The sequence below is a fragment of the Barbus barbus genome, assembly GCF_936440315.1.
Source record: "Barbus barbus genome assembly, chromosome: 16".
Classification (NCBI taxonomy): Eukaryota; Metazoa; Chordata; class Actinopteri; order Cypriniformes; family Cyprinidae; genus Barbus; species Barbus barbus.
This window is the reverse complement of record NC_136744.1, coordinates 446,933-472,500: the sequence shown is the minus strand read 5'-3', so window position 1 is coordinate 472,500 and position 25,568 is coordinate 446,933. Positions and strand designations below refer to the sequence as shown.

The window sequence follows — 25,568 nt, the reverse complement described above, 5'->3', positions numbered from 1 at the left end:
AAATACTGTGGTTATTTACAAATGCTTAGCTTTCTCTGCCATATTCATCATCATATTTTAGTATCTTTGAGATATTATTATAGTTTTTATCTTTTGAATGTTTTTGTTTTTTTATACTCAATGTTCTTTTTAAATGTGTTAAAATGTTTGTAATTTTGTTGTCTTTTTTTTTTTTTTGTCTATAGGCCTAATGTTTTGATTCATGTTTATTTGATATTTTATGCAGATATTTTATTAGATTTTTTCCGGTCTGCGTGTAAAAGAGGGCTCAGTACAAATCTGCTTTAGTGCTACACTGCAGACTTTGGGTTCGAAATGACATGAGGATCAGTAAATAATGGCAGAGGATTTATTTCTGGCTGAACTACAGTGAAAGACCAAAATCAGCAGTAATGATGATCTGCCAGAAGATGAAAAAAAAATAAATGTGCAAAGATTTAAATTAAATTGTTGCATATTGGTCAAGGCTTCTGCATCATGCACTGAAAATCTGAGAATATGATTCTGAACACGAAACAAAGGATCCGCAGTAATAACAGACTGAGGACGCTTGTGCAAATCAATAGACAGACGTGTCATCGCAGGCGACGCAGAGCGCCAGAAAGCACTGAAAGCAGCGTCCTAAATCCTGTTGTCATGCTTTAAAGTGATCGTCTGCTGAGCACAAAGCTCTCTGGGTAATCTGAGTGGATTACACGCTCGTGTTAAAGAGGCTAATTGCGTATCTCTCAACACTAATGAGAGGCCTGAGAGGAAAACACACAGCCAATTCCGTCCTCTTACAACACTCACTTTCATCACACCGTCATGTCTGGAGTCACGCTCTTCACTGGGCTTTTACTGATGCTGATACACAGTATGTCCCTGATTCGATTCAAGCCATGATGACGTCTGCTGGCTGTAGGTTAAGGGCTGGTGTCTGCGAGCGGATAAAGCAGGCAGAACTAATGAGTGCTGGTGGCGTGTTTGTTAGACGGCCGTCCTCTGAAACAGACGGGGCCAGACCCTCAAACTGATGAACAGCAGCGATCGCTGGAGACTAATCAACAGAGCACGGTTTGTGGGCTTCAGAAGAAAAACATCCCTTCAGCTCCTTCAAAGCAGTCATTTACTGTTCAGTCTTTTATAATTAATCAACAATCAGTCCACACGGTTGGTAGAAAAATTCATTAGAATTGACATTTTAGTGTAGATAATAATGAGTTCCCTATTTTTCTCTTATTTGTTATTCTTATAAAGGAAGATTATATGTTTAGGATCTTAGTATTAATTCAAGACTACAATAATAGGATTTACCTTAAGTCTTGTGCTTTGATTTGATTTTCCTGGCCAAAAATGAACAATCTTTTAAAAATGGTTTATACATTTTTCAGTATGGTATATTATCACCAAATCTTGGATTCAGTCTTTTTGTCAGCTTGTTTTTTCTTCAGTTAGCACAGGTTTTATATTTCTTTTTGGACCTGATTGGTCATAGACCTCATTGATCTGAGCTCAAGCACCTCAAGCAAAAAAACAAACAAACATTATTTGTGAATATTTACTTTGTGGCAATGCTCACTCAAAAACTGAGATCAGTGAGTCCTATCAATCAGTTCCTAAAGGAAATATAAAACCTGTGCTAATAATTGAAAGAAAATATTTGGTGATAAATGTAGCATAATTGGACACTTCTAAGCAACTTTTAAAAGGCTGGTCATATTTGACCAATAACACCACATATGTAACAAGATGAGGAAAACAAAAATTATATATATATCTTAAGTTGATATGAATGAATTAATGAGGCATTTATTTAGAGCTTTATTGTGTATTGCTGTTTCCCCAGTAAGTTATAGTCTAATGCATTATCTAGCACTTTCTGGGAAAAGACAATCCTCTTCAGGTGGAAAGCACAGGAACATAACCAGCCTCAGTTCAATAGCACATGCTGTAAGGCTGCAGGCTTCTCATAACACAGAACTAAGACTGTCTTCCTCTCACTGCTCCTGATGCCATTATCGCTGACTTTGAGTTATGAAGTCTTCCTGAGGGAGTGCAAACCGAGCTGGGAATCGTCTGGAAACCTCCCAAGGAAGTCCAGTAACCACAGAGACAACGCAAATAGCTTTCATTCCCTCAAGATTCAGACCAACAATGAAAGCCTTGCTGAGCTCTATGCTCATACGCAAGGTTTAGCCCTCTGAGAGCCTTGCTATTTACTTTCTGAAATGTAAAAATGCACACGTATCTAAAATTGACAACTTCTTGACTAAACAAACCCAAGAATATCCAAAAAAGAAAACAAGCATTGTGCAAATTGCGATATGTGATGTTCGGCGGTTCAGTCAGTTTGAGCGACAGAAACGAACAACGGCAAAGATATCGCTGAAGTACTGGAGAAGAAAACACTGGAGTCAAACTGCACTGAGTCAATGTCATGTCTAATCTGCTTTTCCTCCTGAGAAAAACAAAGGAAAAATATACAGATGCAAAAACTGACAAGGAGCATTCACCTACATTTAAACTGCATTGCTTCAAGCTAAATACTGATTTTGGAATTTTTATTTAATTGGAAAAAAAAACAAACAATACTAATTGTACTCTCTCTCCCCGTTTCCTGCTTTATTTGAATGCTGTTGTGCGCCAGCGATACACAAGCCAAACTACATCTCGAAGCAGGAGTGTTGTTTATGGTGAAATGCAGGAAAAACAGGCAGCACACATCACATGCATGCTTTTATGGAGTTTGGTATCGATCCAGACCCAGCTGAGAGTCGCTTTGGGACTTGCAGAAAAAGTGTGAAGGTCTTTGTGACAAAGCTTCTGTTTAATGAATCCAACCGCAGCAGTCATGCTATAAAGGCAGAGGATCCTGCAGCTTCTGTCAATCTGCCACACTATCTCAGATGTTTGCAGGCTTCTTCATTCTGGGATCCTACAGTAGAGGGAAAGCTCAAAGCCATTCAAGAGAACCAGCGTAGCACATGAGTCTGCAGGGCTAGAGCGATGGAAATCTGCTAACAGGAAGTAATATTATGGCAAAGGTGTTTCCAATGTTTGCATTTGAGATGTGTTTGTGATAGTTTGAATGCAGTGCTTCATTTTGCAAGAGATGTGAAGCATTGTGCATTTTGTGTTTGGATTTGTGTGTAAAGTTTTGAAAAAGCTGTTGAAAAAAAACTAATACCACAAATTCTCCAGTTTTCAGTAAATATGAGGGTCAAAGAGACTTATGTTCAGAAATAGATTTACTTAAAGCACATTTCTCACAGTCACAATGCTTCAATAAGCACATGGCAGCACTGTTTTAGACTAATTATTGAAGACAACTAATTAGTTGAAAGTAAACAAAGCAATTAGTGTCTTACAGCTGAACACATCTCAAATATTTGGTGTCAATGGAGACTTCTGACAAAACCCCATCAGTGGTCAACAAATTGCCACAGATGACCCATTTAAACAGGACATACCAAAAAACTAGATTTGGCCTGATCATTTGAAAGTATCTGGAAGTATGGATATGCTAACAAGCCAGAAACCAGACGCATCAGAGCTGAACAGCAATACAGCCAATCAACAACACCAAGAAACTGCACATCAGTGCTAAATATACAAGTTCACATTACAAGACTTGTCTGGTGGTGGAAGTCCTGCCGTTCCTCCTGAATGGACACCTGGTGCTACGCTAGATCTGAAACAAGATTCAGTTTCATAGATTTCACTTGGCTTAGGCACAACCTAACACTTTTTGATGTTCTCTGTTTGTGTAAATCCTCGTGGAGTTCAGAGTATCATTTTTATCCACATTAATTTCACACGTCTAGTACAAATATGCTGCTTCATAATTACAGTGTATACGTTTTTCTTTATTTACCTCAAAAGACAGGAAGTGAAATGTGACAACATGCCCCATAGGTGGGGTACATCGTAACATCTGAGGGGCAACATCACCATATGACTGCTTCAAATGTTATCTGATCTCATAAAAAATATATATACAAGACAAACTAAAATATTTAGCCAATAAAATAAAATTATAAACTTTTTCAAATAAAGCATTGGCTTTAAAATGCTTTAGATTTTTTGAAATAATTTCAGACCATGGACTGTCAGTCTTCATTCACCTGTTTCTCATTAAGACTCATAAAAGTGATTAGTGTAACTCGCTGATGTCATAGAATAGCACAGTTTAATAACAGCGGGACACATAGTAGCGTTATAACGTTCCTCATCTGTGCTACTGCAATTTAAAACCGCTTCGTGTCTTCTGCTAGTTAGCGAAGCATTCAAAAACTCATCTAAACTGATAAATAACAGCTTGGAGATTCAAATAATAGCTGTCACGGTTCGCTCATTCATTGTTTCCTTCTCGTCCTGTACCATGTGCGTTTGTTGTGTGTGTGTGTGGGTGTGGTCGAGCTGTCACCGATCATCAGCGACGCAGCTGTGCCTCGTTACGAGGCCAGCTGCAGCTCGTCACCACACCTCTTAAATACTCATCTGTTTTTCCTGTCCTTTGTCAGATCGTTGTGGATGTTTCCCGTGCTGTCTTTGCGTTGGTCCAGTTCTCGTGTCTTCGCCGTTGCCGTTGGATGTGCCTGTCGTTGTCCCGCGTTGGTTGTTCTGTGTTCCTCGTCTGCCTGGATATTTCATCATCAACACGGACCCGACTCTTCACCTCACCATCCTCCAGCTTAGCCCATCCAGTTCCTGCGTCACTCAGCCCTGCAACATCTCTGTCTGTGTTTTCATCCCGCTACAATAAACTGTCATCTTTAACCGCGATTGCTTCCTCTTCATTTCATCATGACAGAACGATCTGACCTCCCCATGGAAGCAGCGGGTGCCGCTGCCACGACGTTGGAGAGCTTCATCGCCAGGAGCAGTGAGCGGATGGAAACACAGGAGGCGAGCCTGAATAGTGTAGGTTGCGCTATTCAGGTTCTAGTGACGCAGGTGTCCGAGCTCACCCAGCAACTCCAGCAGCTACGAGCTCCCACTGCGTCACCCACACCGCCAATTCCCCTCCAACCAGAGCCTCGCCTGCCCGTTCCCGAACATTACGGTGGTGAACCCAGGTTTTGCAGAGCCTTTTTGAATCGGTGCTCGATGCACTTCGCCCTCCAGCCACGCACCTACTGCACGGAGAGGAGCAAGGTGGCTTTTGTGCTGGCTCTGCTTACGGGAAGGGCGGCACTCTGGGGAACGGCGGTGTGGGAGAATCAAGATCCGTGCTGCACCTCGTTCCAGGCACTATCGGAGGAAATGAAGCGAGTATTCGATCGTGCCGTCGCCGGTAGAGAGGCGGCCAGAATGCTCGCCGATCTCCGCCAGGGTGAATCATCTGTGTCTGACTATTCTATCGAGTTCCGCACCCTGGCGGCGGAGTGCCGCTGGAACGAGGAGGCGCAGTGGGACATGTTCCTGCATGGGCTGGCTGACCGCGTCCAGAAGGAGATCTACGCCCTGGACCTCCCCACCACGCTCAACGGACTGATCAACCTGGCCTTAAGGGTGGACGCACGGCTCGCCAGGGTCGAACGACGCGTCCAGGCCACCCGAGTCCCTGGTGGGTCGGAGAGTCAGCAGGGTAGCGACGGGGACGCGGTCAGCCCCGTCTACGATCACGAACCCATGCAGGTAGGGCGGGCTCGGCTTTCCCGGGAGGAGAAGGAAAGGCGGAGATCCCAGGGACTATGCCTGTATTGTGGTAGGGCAGGACACTTCTTGAACAGATGCCCGGTAAAAGACCAAGCCCGATAGTAAGTGTGAGGCTACTATCGGGTGGGATCTCCGCAGGAAAGACCTCACCCACGTCATCTACCCTCCTCCCGGTAAGACTGAGATGGGCTACCCATTTTTTCAACTGTCAAGCTCTTCTGGATTCCGGGGCGGAGGGTAACTTTTTGGATACTGCTCTTGCACACAAACTTCAGATCCCCACAAGACCCCTCACTCACAGTATTTCCGCTCACGCCCTCAGTGGCCAGGAACTGCCCACCATTACCACTGTCACTGAACCGGTCACGTTAATCACTTCAGGCAATCACACTGAAAGCATTTCTTTTATGATCATGGACTCCCCTCTTGCCCCCATCGTCCTCGGACACCCCTGGCTCATTTCCCATAACCCCAAGATTGACTGGAACTTAAACACCATTTTAGCCTGGAGTGATCATTGTCATAAGTCCTGTCTTGTGTCTGCCTGTCCGTCTGTGTCTGTTTCTGTTTTTCAGGAGGAGGCAGTGGATTTGTCAAACGTGCCTTCGGAGTATCAGGACCTGAGGGAAGTGTTCAGTAAGTCTCGAGCAGCTTCTCTTCCTCCGCATCGTCCCTACGACTGTGCGATAGATTTACTGCCAGGTATGTCTCCGCCTAAGGGCAAATTATATTCGCTTTCTGTCCCAGAAAGGGAGGCTATGGAGAAATATATTTCTGATTCCCTAGCTTCCGGATTCATCCGCCCTTCCTCTTCTCCAGCGGGGGCAGGATTCTTTTTTGTGGGGAAGAAGGACGGATCCCTGCGCCCTTGCATTGATTACCGAGGGTTGAACAACATCACGGTAAAGAATACCTATCCTTTGCCGTTGATGTCTTCAGCCTTCGAGAGGTTGCAGGGAGCGTCCGTCTTCACGAAATTGGATTTACGTAATGCTTATCATTTGGTCCGCATCAGGAAGGGGGATGAGTGGAAGACTGCTTTTAACACCCCTAGGGGGCACTTTGAATACTTGGTCATGCCCTTCGGGCTGTCCAACTCCCCAGCAGTCTTCCAGGCACTCGTCAATGACGTGCTGCGAGATATGGTTGATCAGTTCATATATGTTTACCTGGATGACATATTGATTTTTTCTTCATCTCTCCAGGAGCACGTGCAGCACGTCCGACGAGTGCTTCAGAGGTTGCTAGAGAATGGGCTTTTTGTCAAGGCAGAGAAATGCGCGTTTCATGCACAGTCTGTTCCGTTTCTAGGGTACATTGTGTCGTCCGAGGGAGTGCGCATGGACCCTGACAAGGTTAAGGCTGTGGTGGAGTGGCCAAATCCAGATTCCCGTAAGGCCCTACAGAGGTTTCTGGGCTTCGCCAACTTCTACCGGCGTTTCATTCGCAATTTCAGCCAACTAGCCGCGCCTCTGACAGCTTTGACCTCCCCCAGAACTACGTTCAGGTGGTCTAATGCTGCCGAGGCAGCGTTTTCCAAACTGAAGGGCCGCTTTGTTTCAGCCCCCATCCTTATAGCCCCTGATCCCTCACGTCAGTTTGTGGTGGAGGTCGACGCATCAGAGGTGGGGGTAGGCGCAGTTCTGTCCCAGCGTTCTTCCGCGGACGACAAGATGCATCCCTGCGCGTTTTTGTCCCATCGTTTATCGCCAGCCGAACGCAATTATGACATTGGTAACAGAGAGTTGTTGGCAGTCAAGTTAGCGTTGGAGGAGTGGCGCCACTGGTTGGAGGGGTCGGGGGTACCTTTCATCGTCTGGACCGATCATAAGAACTTAGAATATATCAGAACTGCCAAAAGATTGAATTCCAGGCAGGCTCGGTGGGCACTTTTTTTCGGTCGCTTTGATTTTTCTCTCTCGTACCGCCCGGGTTCCAAGAACATCAAACCCGACTCTTTATCTCGTATTTTTGACCATTCCGAACGCCCGTCTACTCCCGAGTGTATTTTACCCGAGACGCTTTTCGTCTCCACACTCACATGGGAGGTCGAATCGAGGGTCAAGACGGCCCTAGAAGGGGTAACGCCTCCGCCCGCTTGCCCACCGAACCGTTTATTTGTGCCAGAGGAATTAAGGTCCGACGTTATCCAGTGGGGGCATTGCTCCAACGTGGCTTGTCATCCAGGAGTCAATCGCACCAGCTTTTTGGTTAAGCAACGATTCTGGTGGCCTCGCATGGCTCGCGACATTCACAGTTTTGTGTTGGCTTGCTCGGTTTGCGCCACCGGTAAGACTTCCAATCGACCCCCAGATGGGTTGCTCCAACCGCTGCCTGTCCCTTCGAGACCCTGGTCCCACATTGCGCTAGATTTTGTTACTGCCCTCCCGCCCTCTCAGGGCAACACGGTTGTTTTAACCGTGGTGGACCGGTTCTCGAAGGCGGCCCATTTCATCCCCTTGCCCAAATTACCCTCAGCCAAGGAGACAGCGGTAACTGTCGTAGACCACGTCTTTCGCTTACATGGCCTCCCGATAGACGTGGTCTCCGACAGGGGTCCCCAATTTGTGTCCAAATTTTGGCAAGAGTTCTGTAGACTGCTGGGGGCGACTGTCAGTCTTTCCTCCGGGTTTCACCCCCAGAGCAATGGCCAGACCGAGAGAGCCAACCAAGATCTGGAGAGAGTGTTGCGATGTCTAGTCTCCAAGAATCCTTCCTCTTGGAGCCAGCAACTGTCTATGGTGGAGTACGCCCACAATGCATTACCAGTGTCATCCACGGGCCTGTCTCCGTTTGAGTGTAGTTTAGGTTACCAGCCACCTATCTTTCCCAGTCTGGAATCCGAGGTCGCGGTTCCCTCCGCTCACGCCTTTGTCCAGAGGTGTCATCGCACTTGGACGAGAGCCCGTGAGACTCTACTCCAAGTGGGAGCGTGCACCAAGGCTAAAGCCGATCGCCACCGGTCTAAGCCTCCCGTCTACGTCGTGGGTCAAAAAGTGTGGCTTTCTTCTAAGAACATTCCTCTCCGCTCCGTCTCCAATAAGCTTGCTCCCAAATTCATTGGCCCGTTCACTGTCACCAAGATCATTAGTCCGGTGACAGTCCGCCTCAAACTTCCTCCAGTGTACAGGAGAATTCACCCCGCCTTCCATGTATCCAAAATCAAACCCGTGTTTCATTCACCCTTTAATCCGCCAGTCCCGGTTCCCCCCCCGCCGCGACTCGTAGACGGGGAACCCACTTATTCGGTAAATCGTATACTGGACTCTAGACGGAGGGGACGCGGATTCCAGTACTTGGTGGACTGGGAGGGTTACGGTCCAGAGGAGAGAAGTTGGGTACCTGCGAGAGACATACTGGATCACTCCCTGATCGATGATTACAATCGCCAGGTAGGAGAACCTGGGAACGCCAGGAGGCGTTCTTAGGGGAAGGGGTACTGTCACGGTTCGCTCATTCATTGTTTCCTTCTCGTCCTGTACCATGTGCGTTTGTTGTGTGTGTGTGTGGGTGTGGTCGAGCTGTCACCGATCATCAGCGACGCAGCTGTGCCTCGTTACGAGGCCAGCTGCAGCTCGTCACCACACCTCTTAAATACTCATCTGTTTTTCCTGTCCTTTGTCAGATCGTTGTGGATGTTTCCCGTGCTGTCTTTGCGTTGGTCCAGTTCTCGTGTCTTCGCCGTTGCCGTTGGATGTGCCTGTCGTTGTCCCGCGTTGGTTGTTCTGTGTTCCTCGTCTGCCTGGATATTTCATCATCAACACGGACCCGACTCTTCACCTCACCATCCTCCAGCTTAGCCCATCCAGTTCCTGCGTCACTCAGCCCTGCAACATCTCTGTCTGTGTTTTCATCCCGCTACAATAAACTGTCATCTTTAACCGCGATTGCTTCCTCTTCATTTCATCATGACAATAGCAGATTTGCCTTGTTTTAAATGAATCCTAAAAACTGAGATGACAAATTGGTAACACTTTCTATGAGGCCTGTATTTATAATACATTATAAGGGTATTTTGAAGGCATTCCAATGAATGCATAATGCATTATAAAAAAAACGTATAATATGTTGTATCATCTTATGAATATTCATAAGAACAGTTTTAATGTATTATAATATTTACTTATTTGTATTTATAGCTTTTAAGAGTATGATGATTTAACAGACACAATGAACATGATCCATCCGCTTAAGCTACAATGGATTATATTTCTCATAGTTATAATTATTATAAGTCTCATATCTTGCCATCTTTCTTATGCTACTTTACTTAAAGCCATCAAAGACTACTTAGAAGTTTAGTAATAATAATAGTAATATTTTCTGCCATAAAATCATATATCAGATCAGATGAATGTGTAATATGACACATTTGCTTTGAACTATTTTTATTATAATATATTTATTGTAATATCGTTAAACCTAACATATAAACATTGCATTTGTTTATTTCAGTTGAAACGATTAAGTAGCTCACATCTAAATGAATATTAGCCTCACAGGGAACACTCAAACATCACTCCACACCTAACCACTCACAAGATACTGTAGTAAGATACTGTGCAGATCTTAATGTCAAGATACATAGTCCATTATAAATGTAAGTAGATTTAATATGGTGTTCATTATAAATAATCATAACCTTAAAAGTTATAACCACAAATGCGTAAGCATTATAATGTATTATAATGGTTGTTATGATTGTTTATAAGATGATATAACACATCATAAGGCTTTTCAAAATGCATTATGCATTCATTATAAATACAGGCTTCTTAGAAAGTGTTACCAAAACATTTACTTCAGCCAGAAATGTACTGTTGCTATGATAAAATAAATGTTCAGTGATATCTTCTAAAGATTTTAGAATTTTGGCGCACTTTTTGTCTCTATATAGTGTTGATAAGGCAACTATACCGTAAATTTGGTTATGCTAGCATGTGTGGAAATATTTAAACCAAGTGTGATACAACTACCCCCGCATTACTAAGCAATCACTTAGTGAATAATTATCTTAAGTAATTACCATATCTTTTAATTAAACAAACATCTCTTTAGGCTTTCAGCGTGTCAAGCTTTGTACTCGTTTCCCTGGAACAGTATTATTCTGCATAATTCAAGTCTCAACCAAACAAATCAAATCTTATTAACATTTCATCTGTTTCTCCTAGAGAGCAATGCAATTAGATTGAGCTTTGTGTTATCACGTTATCTCAAAAACAGATTCTTCTGAGTGTAGCATCATTTTTAAATGCAAATTTTAGGAGAGAGAAGTTGAAAACACCATGAAATATCACAAGCATAAAAAGTGCAAGAAAATATTGAGAAAATCAGAAATAAATGTCTCAGTTTAGCTACCCTATAAGACCAGAGTATATTATAGATGAAAAAAGGCCATGCTTCTAAACGCTATTTCCCACAATGCAATGTATTAGAAATCTCAATCATCAAATTAAAAATGATATGACAAAAGGACGGATGCTAAACCACCTGTAAACACATACTCATCCATGTCTTTAAAATAATACATGAAGCATTCTGAAAGCTTACAACGCAACTCAAGCACTTTATGACAGCAGGCAACTGATTGAAATGAATTCTGGTCTGGAAATGACGATTCCAGCCAAAACGGCCTCGGACTGAACAATATGAAACAGTGCAGGACAGAGAGGACTGGCCTCGTTAATGGCAGCAGAAGTGTCTCAGGCCCAAACACGCTACACTAGTCTTTTGTCTGCCGTTCTATTGAGTGTCAATCGTGTGAGGGCACTTTAGCAGGATTAGACCGGATTCATTCATATCTGCTTTCTCACACATTTTCTCACGCATTCTTCTCCTGCTCGCTTCGGTGTGCAAAATATGAATATTCAAAGCATGGCTTCTTTTTTTCTCCTTGTTTGCCAGGTAGCTTTTTGCACTCGAATAAGAATAAGTTGAAAATTGTGTTTGGTAAATCCTCAGATGAATACACAGTCCAATCTCCTGACGCTATGAAATGTTCAGAAGGAAATCTTTGTTCCTAGCAGCGGAAATTAAAGCGCTGAGAGAACAGTATGACAGACTCTCGTGTTGATCTTTGTACCTGTGCATCTCTGCATGCAGCGGGAGAGAGTGTGTGCGATGCTGAATTATGTGTGTCGCTCTCTGACACACTTTAGGGAGCAGAGAGGAGAGCATGAGGACTAAATAAATAAAGATAGAAGACTTCTGCGCAAACACACACACACACACACACACACACACACACAGCGCATCCCCTTCCAGGCTTGCAGTGCTCCATGGGTAATGAGTCGGGTGTATTGCGGTCAGAGGCCAGTGATTGGTCTCTTCATCGGTTCATAAAGCTTCACTGGCCGGTTATCTTGCCTGCGGCACTTTGGGTGACAGAGGACACAATCATTTCTCAGTGCTGTGCATCAGCTAAAAGACAAACGTGAATGAGTAACAGCACAAACACCTTACGAAGAACGTTTAGTTTCCCTCTAAACACTCAGATGCATCAGTGCATTATGCACAACAGCCAAACCTGCCAAAATCATCCTGAAACAGCAATAATGCCTTTAGGTAATTAGTAACTGGTGGATTACTATGTAATAAACATGTAATAGCAATGTAAAAACATAATAGCAGGAGCAGCAAACTAAAAATACAAATAAATACACAAGTAATTCACAGATCAACAGCAAAGTCTATGCTGCAGTTTGTACTCAAAAAATCACTCATAAATTGCTCGTAAATTGAAACCCAGCATTTATTATTTGTGATTACTAATAGAAACAGTAAGTAACACTCTGAATTAAGCATGAGATTTTGAAGTAGAAAGACTTAAAAAGTGTTTTTGTAAAACATACTCCAATAATGTAGATAAAAAAGTTTTTACAGTGTAATGTCAGAAATGTTCATTGAAAATGATTTTGATGTTGTATTTGTTTGATGAGGCCTTTGCTAGTTTGTAAGGATCATTAGATTGGATCAGATTCATTTGCAGTGTTTGTTTGCCATTGATTTTTATCTTCTCTAACATGTTTTTTTTATTTTTTTTTATTTGTGTGTATTGTATTCTATTTTATTTTTGGCAGCGGCTATTTGCACTACGTGCAATTTCTGCTATTTACTGCTATTTTCACTTAGTGTCCACTTAGTACAAATAGCAATGGATTCTATTTACACTATGTTAAAAAAGGAGTATTTTTTTTAACGATATGTTATTTACACTAAGTGCAAATAGCTATAGATTCTATTTACACTGTTAAAATAGCAAGATTTTCTGCTATTTATACTACTTATTGCAAATAGTGGCAATTATCTGCACCTCAGTATTGTAGTACATTATAAAACAGTACGCAATAATAACAAATTGAGTGTAAATTATAATTTTAATTCAAATTTATTAAATGGATGCCACCTTATTGGGACAATAAAGCCCTCCCTACACCTACCCGATACTTTATTTTCAACTTTTTTGATTATTTCCTTCATTTTTATTGAACATAAAAGCCTTTGTAATGTTATATGAGATTTGAAAAGGGAGGGAAAAAAAGTTCAGCAAAAGGCGGAGTCGAACCCGGGGCCTCGGGTGACTAGCCCAAGGCAAGGCAAGGCAAGTTTATTTATATAGCACATTTCATACACAGTGGTAATTCAAAGTGCTTTACATAAAAGAAAGTGAAATAGACATTAAAAATCAATAAAAACATGGAAATAAAATAATAAAAACAAGGAATTTAAAATGATATAGAAATTGATTTAAAATAAATTTAAAGAAAATGATTATACATCAAATTCATTGCAGTCAGTTGGGACATATAGCACAGTGCTCATTCAACAAATGCACAGTTAAACAGATGAGTTTTGAGTCTGGATTTAAATGTGGCTAATGTTTTAGCACATCTGATCTCTTCTGGAAGCTGGTTCCAACTGCGGGCCGCATAATAGCTAAAAGCAGACTCCCCTTGTTTTGTGTGAACCCTTGGTATTTCTAACTGACTCGATCCTAATGATCTGAGTGGTCTGTTCGGTTTATATTCAGTGAGCATATCAGCAATATATTTAGGTCCTGGGCCATTGAGTGACTTATAAACAAGTAAAAGTACTTTAAAATCAATCCTAAATGTAACTGGAAGCCAGTGTAAGGACCTGAGGACTGGTGTGATATGCTCAGATTTTCTGGTTCTAGTCAGAATCCTGGCAGCAGTGTTCTGGATGAGCTGCAGCTGTCTAATGGTCTTCTTGGGAAGGCCGGTGAGGAGACCATTACAGTAATCCACCCTGCTGGTGATAAAGACATGAACAAGTTTCTCCAAGTCTTGATTGGAAACAAAACATCTAATTCTTGCAATGTTTTTGAGATGATAGTATGCTGATTTAGTTATTGCTTTGACATGACTACTGAAACTAAGGTCTGTCTCCAGAATCACCCCAAGATTTCTGACTTGATTTTTAGTTGTTTGACCCCTAGAGTCAAGGTATGCATTCACCTTGAGAACTTCATCTTTGTTTCCAAATGCAATGACTTCAGTTTTCTCCTTGTTTAACTGAAGAAAGTTCTGGCACATCCAACTGTTAATTTCATCAATGCATTGGCAGAGGGAGTCAATGGGGCTGTAGTCATTTGGAGATAAGGCTAGGTAAATCTGGGTATCATCAGCATAGCTGTGATAGGCAATTTGGTTCTTCCTCATTATCTGACTTAGTGGGAGCATATACAGGCTAAACAAGAGCGGTGCAAGAATTGAGCCTTGTGGGACTCCACATGTCATGGCCGTCCACTTAGACTTATGCTCTCCTATACTCACATAATATCCTCTCCCTTCTAAGTATGACCTGAACCATTTGAGTGCCATCCCAGAAAGCCCGACCCAGTTTTCCAGTCTCTCTAAGAGTATGTTATGATCGACAGTGTCAAACGCAGCACTAAGATCTAGAAGTACCAGCACTGATATTTTGCCAGAATCAGAATTGAAGCGAATATCATTTATTATCTTAATGAGTGCTGTCTCTGTGCTGTGATGTGCTCGGAAACCAGATTGAAAATTGTCCAGGTATCCATTTGACTTTAAGTAGTTGTTCAGCTGATTAGAAACTACCTTTTCAATAATCTTACCTATGAAAGGAAGATTTGATATGGGTCTATAGTTGCTCAACATGGTGTTATCAAGATTGCGCTTTTTCAGAAAGGGCTTAACAACTGCAGTTTTAAGGGAGTTTGGAAAAGTCCCAGAAAGAAGTGAAGCGTTCACCACTTCTAAGAGATCAGCTTCTAAACAGTTAAGCAAATTTTTGAAAAAGGAAGTGTGTCAAGATAGCAGGTTGAAGATTTAAGGTGCTGTACTATTTCTTCCAAAATTTTATTATCAATTTTTTTAAAAACACACATAGTCACTTCTTTTTGAAATTGCGGTCGAATCTGTGTGACCTCTGCATAACTTGAGGATGTGCCAATCTCCTTTCTGATATTATTGATCTTCACAGAAAAGAAGGAAGCAAACTCATTGCATTTGCTGTCGGAGATTATTTCACTGGGAATATGACTTGGGGGGTTTGTCAGTCTCTCAACAGTCGCAAAAAGAGTGCGAGTGTTGTTTAAGTTACTGTTTATAAGGTTTGAGAAGAAGGTCTGTCTAGCTGTGGCTAGTTCCACATTGAAAGCATGAAGGCTGTCTTTATATAGTGAATTTCGAATTTCGTCTTCCGCCACATCCGCTCAGCTTTTCTGCATTGTCTTTTCATACTCTGAACTGCTGTTGATTTTCTCCAAACTGATTTTTGTCTGCCCGTCTTCTTGCTGACTTTTATCGGAGCAATATCATCAATAACATTCTTAACTTTTGAGTTAAATGACTCCAGGAGAAGATCAACAGAGTCTGCAGAAATGCTTGGTGTTAATGACATTGCCTTCATAAATAGCGCACTTGTGTTCTCGTTAATGCATCTCTTACTGATAGAGACAGATCTAGATTCAGTGTTGACTGAGATCAATATATCAAAGAAAATACAGAAGTGATCAGATAGTGCTTCATCCTTAATTACAATGGATGAGATGTTTAGACCTCTACTGATGAGTAAATCTAGAGTGTGTCCACGATTGTGTGTGGGTCCGTGCACATGCTGACTCAGGTCAAAAGTGTTTAAAATAGTTATAATTTCTTTTGTAGTTTTGATTTCTGCATTATCTATGTGAATATTAAAATCCCCTGCAATAGTAAAACAGTCAAACTCTGAGGAAATCATTGATAACAGTTCAGTGAACTCATCAACAAAGGCTGGAGAATATTTTGGAGGCCTGTAAGGCCCAATCACACGTTGGTGGGCGGAGTCAGTGTAAATAACCTCTGCCAACAAGGTGTGTAAATAGTGTAAATAGACACTCATTTATTTTTATAGATTTTTTCAGCACTTTGGTACACTGTTGGTGCTTTATAAATAAATTGTGATTTTGATTTGATTCAGATATAAGCACGATATGTGTGCTGTTTTCCCATATTAATAACTGAGCTACCATATGTTTTTCTTCACAAGCATGACTATTTACACAAATTCAGACCAGAAAATGTCATTATTATCTTGCATTCAGTATCTTTCACTGGTGTTGACATACAGCCAACCAAATAACGTGATGTCAGACTGAAATACAGCAGCGATATATTCACGGCCTACAGAAATCTAAAGGTCTGTTTCTGCGGGTGTAATATAAATGTCCTGAGGCTTTGTGAATCAATGATTCCTCACCGTAGATGCCGCCAGTCAAATTACTGAGGTGAAGGTTGCTAGGAGACCAAGGTACCCAGCTGGAACTGAGTGTGTGTGTGTGTGTGTTCAGGAACAATGGAGCAGGAACAGACAGGAGTCAGTGTGTGAGAGTCTTTCATGATCACTCTGGACTCTTACACACATCTTGTGTCTTTTTTCACCAATGCTAATGTTTTCATACTTCCAAACTCCCACAGTCCCCTCCAGAAAACCAGAGCTCTGTCTTCTCCGAGAAAGGTCATTCTCTGCCACGTTTCTCCTAGATTCATGATATGTTTAAAACAGCCCAGGGGCTTCAACATAGGAAACTTTAAAACAGAGAGGAAATAAACAGAGCCTGTATATATAGATAGAGTGCTCTCTTAAAAATGCCAGATAGGAGAAAAGACTGTCCTGTTGGCAATTTTTGCAAGAAAAAGTACCGACTTCAATCCTAGCTCACATTTGTGTCTGTAAAAATGCAATTAGGGATGATGACTGTGAAAACAAGATCACCAATACTCATGTTTCTCGCTCTAAACATCAAACTACATGTAATTTCCCACATCATGGACCTGGGGAAATTTCTCAATATTGCAAAAATAGTAATGTTAAATCCTGCCATTTTCAAACCAATAAATGTTTTTTTTTTTTTTTTACTTTGTAAAACTGATTGCGATTTCAAGCCAAGCCCCAGCCTCATCAGAGAGAAGGACAATCACAGCTCATGTCTGCAGGGGTTCGGCTCACAACACAATCAATACAATCCAATCCCACTGAGCGTCCTGCCATCGGGGATGGGCGTCGGGTTATCTTTGTTTTCTTCTAGGCATTTACAACCTTCCCTCTTTGCAAAGTCAGCGCTGGTGTGTGAATAGGCAGCAAGAGCTCTCAATAAAGCATGGACATCATCTGCGCCCCCCGCTGTCCCTCCACACTGACCTCTCCACCTCAGGACTTCCTCAAGCAAACACAGCTCCAGGGGGGCCCAGGCTGACCAATCCATCTTCAGCCCGTGACAGCAATGGGAACGGCATTTAGACCCGAGCCCAAGGGTGAGAGACTAAATAAAGTGGACCGGTCCGAGTTTGATCAGGGTTACGCATCGGCTGCACAATGGCAGCGGCGCTCCTGCGTTCTTAGGCCTAGGTTGGACATTTCTTCAGAGGAATTATTTGAAAGTCTCTGTGTAGCTGTGTTGTGGGTTGAGTCCTCCTTCCAGAGACTGTGACCACTGGATGCGTCTGTGTACTTTTGTGAGAGTGTTTGCTCATCTCATTGTTTCCCTGTCAGAACTAACAATGATATTTAGACAAGCTAGACTTATTGGTAAAATGTGCTCCATTCACGTACCTATACATATAATTCACTGCATTTTCAAACTGATATGACCAACTTCTATTCCTTTTCACACAAATTATGAGTCTAGAAGCAGATTTTTGATTAATGACTTATTTTCATGTGTTCATTGCACAATACTATGCAACACACTCTGGCAAGTTTTTGTGCTCAGATATGTGATTGGCTCCAATGATCATTGCTTCATGCTTTGCACTGAATGCTTACACAGATACACACAAGAGCATTTGAAAGCTGCATCTATCAGCAGATCCCTAATATATACATGGCTTTCAAACTCAATCAGAAGTGTTTAAGAATCCGCTCAACAGCGCTCAAAATGCTAGCAGGAAATTCTAGTTACTACTTTTCGGTACTTATGACAACACTACCCTCTGATGGTTGGGTTTAGGGGTTGGTTTTCGTGTTTATGTGAGAACTAATATATTTCGAACTAGTACGTTTTAATGTTTGCATCATATGATCAGCTCCATCTGGTTTTTCTGACATAGTAAACTTGCTCTGTCGCGCACCCGGTGCAGCATTGCACTTGTAATGTGAAGCACTCTGGTTTGAGTCCTGTGAAACACGACTCATGACACTCGATAAAACGTTCAAGCAGAAACAAGATAAAATGACATGGTGGATTCAGCAAACATGTTTTTATCTCACGTTTGCTTTTACTAACACTGTAAGTTAGATAAAGTGTAGGGTTTAGTGTAGGTGCTAAGTTATTTTTAAACGCGACCACACACTAAACATTTCTGAACTGGTGGTTTATGTACAACAACCAACAAAACATGTTTATCTGTTTCTGATAAAACTGAACATGCTTTAAGCATCACTCACTAGACATTTCACTTTGAAAGAGTTGCGAAATGTGCAAGAAATGTTGGAATGTTTTTTTCCAATGAGCCTGGGTTGCGATTTTGCTTTTCAGATGTCCTAGCATTTAGAATAGTGTACAGTGTTTTAAGATGGTGTGTTGTTTTACAGATGTGCAGGTTTAAATAAGGTAACCGTGCTACACATGCAAGACAGCAAAAACCAGCTCTATGAGAATGACTGCAGAAGGAAGGAGTTGTTGAGAGGGGTTAAAGATGAGTCAGGGAGCGAGAGGACAACAAGCCGCTCTGGAATGCCTTTGTGTCGCTTGGCTAATATTTGCACATGGATTTGGCTTTTTCCTCTTTAGCTTTCAATGTTTGCAAAGGCGAATGAAAGGGCGACAAGGCAATGGGTTACTGAGCAGCATGGGATCAGTAAAATGGAATAATTGGAGGGTAGACATGGTGACATTTTGAGAATGTGTTTGTCATCCTTGATGACCGTCTCTCATTAACACACACACACACACACACACACACACACACACACACACACACACTCTTACACTCGCATGAGCGTATGAAGGCATAGAGGTTAATGCACCAACACACACTTCACAGACTCTTTGTTTCTCGTCTCTTTTGAACTGTTAATGGTGCCCACGCTGTACTACTTTCTGAATATGAATTAGGCTGTTTTATGTTTAAAATGGTCAAATGGATGGTGTGTAAAGTACAGCTCAGACAATAGAAGGTGCCATTAGTGAAAAAGCAGAAATAACAGCATTCGAGCACTACTAAACTGAAAACCACCATACAATTACATAAAAAGTCAATGATAATGCAATCCCCTCATGTGAGCTCTGCTTCCTACAGGGCAAAGCTGAGTGTCCAGATAGCATCAGGCAGACACTCGCATGATATACACCATCAAGGCCTTTCACTAACGGCTTTAACAGTCTCAGTTTGGACTCTAATATAGCCAATTTAGTGTGTGTAAGCCAGACATGTATCAGCCTAAGCATGACAGCAACATTCACGATTCTCTTTTGTCATCTGGCTGTTGTGTCTCGCTGGAATTTCTCCGCTTAATACTCCAAACAGAGTCTCTAAATATTTAAAGACTCCCCTTTCTGTGTAATTAATAACACTGGAGCATGCTGGCGGTTTGATCAAGGTTAAGTCTGTAAAGACTTTCAGAGAAGTGGAAGTGGAACATTAGGCAGTAGGAGCAACTTACCCTCATGTCCTTGTCCTCTCTTTAACACTTCAGAAGTAGGGCAGAATCGCTTATGTGTTTACACAGGGGAGACTGCAGTGAAATGGTCATTACTGAACACACTTCTAAATATGCAATGACACATACAGGGACTTTTTTAATAATTGTGATGCCAGTAATTTCTCTACTTGGTTGCCTACTTATTTGCATTTATGAGGTGAGTGCTGTGTACAGAAGAAAACATAACATCAACAGTGGGACGGGAAATAAGAAATCAATAATTCTGGTGTAAAATCACCACAAATTCTATGATTTCTCCAGTATCCACTGATGCAGCCCTAGATTAGCCATTCTCAAAGCAAATCTACAGAGAGCTGCTCTCATTTCCAAATGCAGTTTATTTATTAACAGGAGCTTCATCCGCCTCTCAGTGTAGATGAGCGACAGAAACGCCAAAAACCACGTTGCCACTGTGACTCCACTTCTCTGAAAGTCACTTACGTTTGCAGGATCAATGATGTGCTTTGTCTTCCTTTGCAGTCTGTAGTTGGCCAGAATATACTTATAGGAACGGTTCAGCCAAAAATGAAATTGTTTCATCATTTATTCGCCTTCATATTAATCCAAACCCATGAGACTTTCATTCATCTTCTGATCACAAATGAAGATATTTAATATACTCTAATCATTTTTTGTCCATAATTTGAATTCCTAGGCAATCAACAAAGTCTTCAGAAGAGGCCAATTTAACTACGGCTTTTATTCACATTTAAACATTGATCAACACACTTACATAAAACTCATTAAATATGGTAAACAGAAGTGCAAACATATATGCAAACGAGGTTTGTTTTCATGTGTCAAACAAGAACGGTTGAGCTTCCTGTTGGTTTTTACTAATCATCTGATGCATATCATGCATTAACTGGAAAGCATTTTCTCAATCTAGTAAATCCTAATCTAATTAACTGGCTTCTGAGAGCATTCGGTGTGCACTGAGGGCACATAGGGGGCACTTGTGGGTAATTGATCTCAAATCTAAAATTACTATATGGACTTAACCAGGATGTGAACGCTAGTGGAAGACGTGATTGCACATCATGTTCACTGTGTGAGACAGTACAAAAATCATGCTTATAAGGAACCAGTTAGATATAGTGAGTGTTTTGAGGATGAAATAATTACTGAATTTGCTCAAGTGAGACAGGTTAGTCATATCAATTTAAAAGATAACCATTTTACTTTTTTCCTCCTCCATGTTAGTGGGGTAAAGCATATCTCACAAAGCCCCACTCATAAACAGCACATAGGAGTTAGCTGCTCTTGACCACATTTAGCTGCAGTATAATCAGATCATAGTTTAAAAATTATTTGCCTGAATGAAACATGGTTGATGCAGATATTAGCACATGGCTGCAGCAATAAACAAGAGCTGACATTTATTAACACACATTAATTTTGATAGCCCACCTTAGACATTCTACTAACAGTAAGTAACTTTGCAACTACATGTCAACTAGCAGTCATTAGAGTATTAGTAGACTGTCTGCGTAATATCTTCTAACACTTTATTTTGATGGGTCCACAACATACAACATACTGACTATCAGAAACTATGCAAGTATATGTCAACTTTTTCTACTAACCCTAAACCTAGCCTACTGAGAGTTAGTAGACATGTAGTTGCAAATTAATGAGAAGTAGTTGACATGTAGTTACAAAGTTACTTATAGTTAGTAGAATGTCTAAAGTGGACTATCGAAATAGAGTGTAACCACAAAAAATATAATAATTATTATTTGGGCAAACAAGGGTCACATACTGCATGGTATCCCCCAAGGTTTTGTTCTAGGGCTGCAGCATTTTACTCTGAGATACGTTATGGTATTGCACTACTGCACTACTACACATATTACATACAATTAAACATATCTGACTTTAGGCAAGTCTAAAGACCCACAGAAAATTATACTGACTGTAACCATCTGTACAGTATGTCCATAAAATTAATTTATTCTGACCTGGTTTGTGCACATAAGTAACATCTGTAAAAGAGCTTGATTTCACAAAGGGAGTAACTCAAAGAGCATATTTTCTGTACATAATGGAGTAGAGAATTTAAAACCTCTCCACTGTAATACTTTGATGGCAGGATGTTTCTCTGGATCCCACGTTTTTGTAACAAATCCAAAACGAATGGAGCAGCCATCCACAGAACAACATATTCCACACAGATGTCACACTGTTCACACATCAGATTTAAAAATAGAAATTACAGTTAAAAGACTATGATTTTGACATGAACAAAACATTTTTTTTTCTAAGCTACTTCCTGGTCTCACATGAACCTCTTGTCTCTCTTTTGACATTTTTTTGTCAAATTAAAGTATTTCATTATTAAACTCTTTTTTTTACAGTTTTGTTAGAAAGTAATAATGGAGCCTGTTAAAAAATGTTCCTCCAGGAAGCCTCCTGTATAAGTTTCTTTGTTTGGCTAAAGATTTGATTAGGGTTAGTATTGGGTTCAGGTTTAGAGTTGAAGTGTAAATATAGCATTTTTAAATGTTAGAAACTATATTTCCTAACACAATGATCACCCACATTAAAAACTAATTATAAAACTGCCTCCACTGTGCCAGCACACGTTCAGCTGATGCATGAACGGGAAAACTAATCTCTGGCTGTTCCTAAATAAAATACAGCATTCTCCAAACGTCATATTTGTGAATTGACAGTAACAAGGGCTGGATTTCCCAAAACACTAAGCTGAATGTTACACAAATGTAAGTAGCACATAATCGCAGTGGAACATTTCCCAAAAGCACTGTAATCTAAGTAGCATGAAAAGTGTTTGTAAATTACCAAGAACCTAGCGTAATGTTGTGCAAAGCCATTATATGCAACCTAAATGCATCTCTCACACTGTTTATGAGAGGCAAATGGACACTTCTTAAACATTATCGATGCATTTTGATCACTGAAATGCATTTGTGTATTATTGAAGAAAATTAAAAATGTGCATGAAAAACAGCTAATTAAAACAATACCTGCTGCGCAGTGCCCTGTGACAGATTTGAATATATATGACAGTAACAATGATGTTAACTTTGGTTTAGTCACCTAACATAGCATTTTGTTTTATTTATTTTTTTTACAATGGAGCTTTTTAAATCTGCTCATTAAGTGCATGAACAAAGTCCAAATCATTATTAGAAAAGCTTCTATAGTTGTGCTCATTTGGTTGGAAACTTAATGCACGCATACAGAAGAGAGTATCTGTTGTAGTGATGTGATATTGATATATTGATACTAGAGAAACTTTGTGGTTTTTATAAATTGTTTGGGTTGAGGTCTAAGCGTTTTGCACTTATAATAGCTCCAGTACAATTTTGGAGGAAACAGGCTATGAAAGATCTGAGCTGCGCTTATAATATCCACAACCAAGATCCACAGTCTGTGCTTAAATAGACTTCTTCTGGACTTCTTCAATCACATGTTTTGATCCATCCACTCTAAATGTTTTTGTATGATTGTGGTGGCCTAACCAGCCTTCTGCCAGCGCTGTGAGTCTCTCTTTGCAAGTGTTCATAATAAGGGCCGTGAAGGATGCGAGAGGGGGAAGAATGGTCTAGTAAATGGCAGAGGAGTTTCAGGACATGCCAGGCCCCATTGTGCCATTCTTTATCACGCCTGACCCAAAATCAAACATGCAGGTCCCCGATCTCCTTGGTGACATTGCAAGGCCTATCGCTTGGAGACCAAGAACAATGGCAGCCTGAGAAAGCCCATGGCGCGAGTAAAGACCAGTCTCTTTTGCTTAGACAAGAGGTGGAATAGCACTGACTTTGAAACACAGGCTGAGGGGACGGCTCTTCCATATCTCACTCTCTGAAAGCCTCCGGATTCTCCTCCACACATCCTCATTGTTTGAGGATGTGTCTACTGCTAACATTTAGGCTATTTCATAACCTTCTCGTGAAATTTGTCATTTATTTTTATTCTTCTAAGAGAACACTATCTTAGCAATTACATTTCTCATTTCTCATTTTTCTAGAAACGTGAAAGCATATAAAACTCTATACATGTCACGAATCCGGTCTGATTGCCACCAGAGGTTGCCCTTCCATTATATCGTATACATTTCCCATGTTCCATTGCACTGACTGGACTCACCTGCAGTCAATCACACACATACTATATTACACCCACTCAGACCCTTCACAAACTACCAAGAATTGTCTACGTTTATCACTCTCCTAGTGATAGCACTTTACGGAGCCAGTTTATTGTCTGAGTTTTGTCTAGTTCCTAGTTCCTTGCCCTAGTCCAGTCGTTACTTCTTGTTTCGCCCGATTGTCTGTTTCCTGATCGCCTGCCTGTCCTGGATTACTCTCTCGTCTTGTCGATCGGACTCTGTATGTACCGCGCCTGGATTATCGTCTGTCTGTGGATTATTCGCTTGCCTCTTCCTTTGGATTACATTTGCCATCGATCAACCCACACCTGTTTATTTGAGTACTCTTCTGTCTTGCCCTCTACAGTATATGCCTGTTTGCTATTTGTCTGACCCTTGCCTGTGTTTTCCATGTTTAATAATAAAACTTTGCAAATGTATCCGCATGCCTCTCGACTCTGTCACTCCATAACAATACAAGAGTAGTTGGCATGAAATATGTTTGGAAAACTGACTTAATGAAAGCAAAAGGCTTAAAAGAAATGTTAAACAGTTAGAAGACCTAAAGCTGCTCCTTACACATAAATATACAATTTTAACCAAAAATTAAAAATAAATAAATAAATACAGATATCACTACCCATGATTTATTTGCTGTATATTTCATGAACAGCTTAGCTGATTTCATTCAGAAAACTCATATAGTTATTGTTTTATTATTATTTAAGATTTTACACTAATAATTAAACTACCTTTGTGCAAGTAACAATTTATGAATAGTTTGTAAGAATCTAATGTAAAGCATGCTACAACTAAACCAGCGAAGATGGATGGAAACAATAATATTGCAAGAAAATGATCCTTAATGAAAACTGTACTTATGACAATGATCCAAATATATGCTTTACTTTTAAATAATAATAGATGTAAGAACTGCCTTCCAATAAAGTAATAAAAGCAAAAATTATATTTTTTAATTGCAAGCATTTTTATATCTTACTTATAAAACATGTTTGTTTTTATTGCATTATGGCCAATATAGTTTTAAATAAAATTGAACTAGAAATATTTTATACTGAAACTGAAAGCATGACTTTCTCCTCAAATGTTTTTCCATTTCTTATCGTTTGTTCCATGAAATCAGTCTAAAACTTGCTGTGAACACAAGCCAATTGAAAATTCACAATTCTGGTTTATTTTAACCTGAATCTACCAAACAGGTGAGAAATTAATACAGGTACAGATATGTACCTACAGCTGGGAGTAAGAAACTGTTTATTGGATGCTATAACTGTTCTGGTAGCTGTTCTGGAAAGCATTAATAAATGCTGAAAAGTATTGTTTTATACTTGATTCATCAACTAATGTTAATAAACCTTGAAGCTTATTGGAAAGTGAAAGCAGTGAAGTTAGCTGGCTAACTCTTTTGGCTGGACAATTGTGAGAATCCTTTATTTGCCACTGACACAAATAAGAGCCAGCTTTACACGTCAGCTTTTATGCTCCAGATGGATCCTAGCAGGGACAAAAGCACAGGAATTTTTGTTATTTTTTTCATTGAATTTACATTCTAGTTTGGGCATTATTACCATATTAAATATTTTAGAGTAATCTGGGAAGAAAAACTCTAAACACAATA

At 40.7% G+C, this 25,568-nt stretch overlaps 1 protein-coding gene across 1 annotated transcript in view; it reads right to left on the bottom strand.

Annotated features, from left to right (window-relative positions):
* The window catches only part of LOC306882873 (slit homolog 1 protein-like), a 98,681-nt gene that overhangs the window by 55,192 nt on the left and 17,921 nt on the right, over positions 1 to 25,568 (bottom strand). The gene's annotated exons all lie outside the window — the stretch shown is intronic.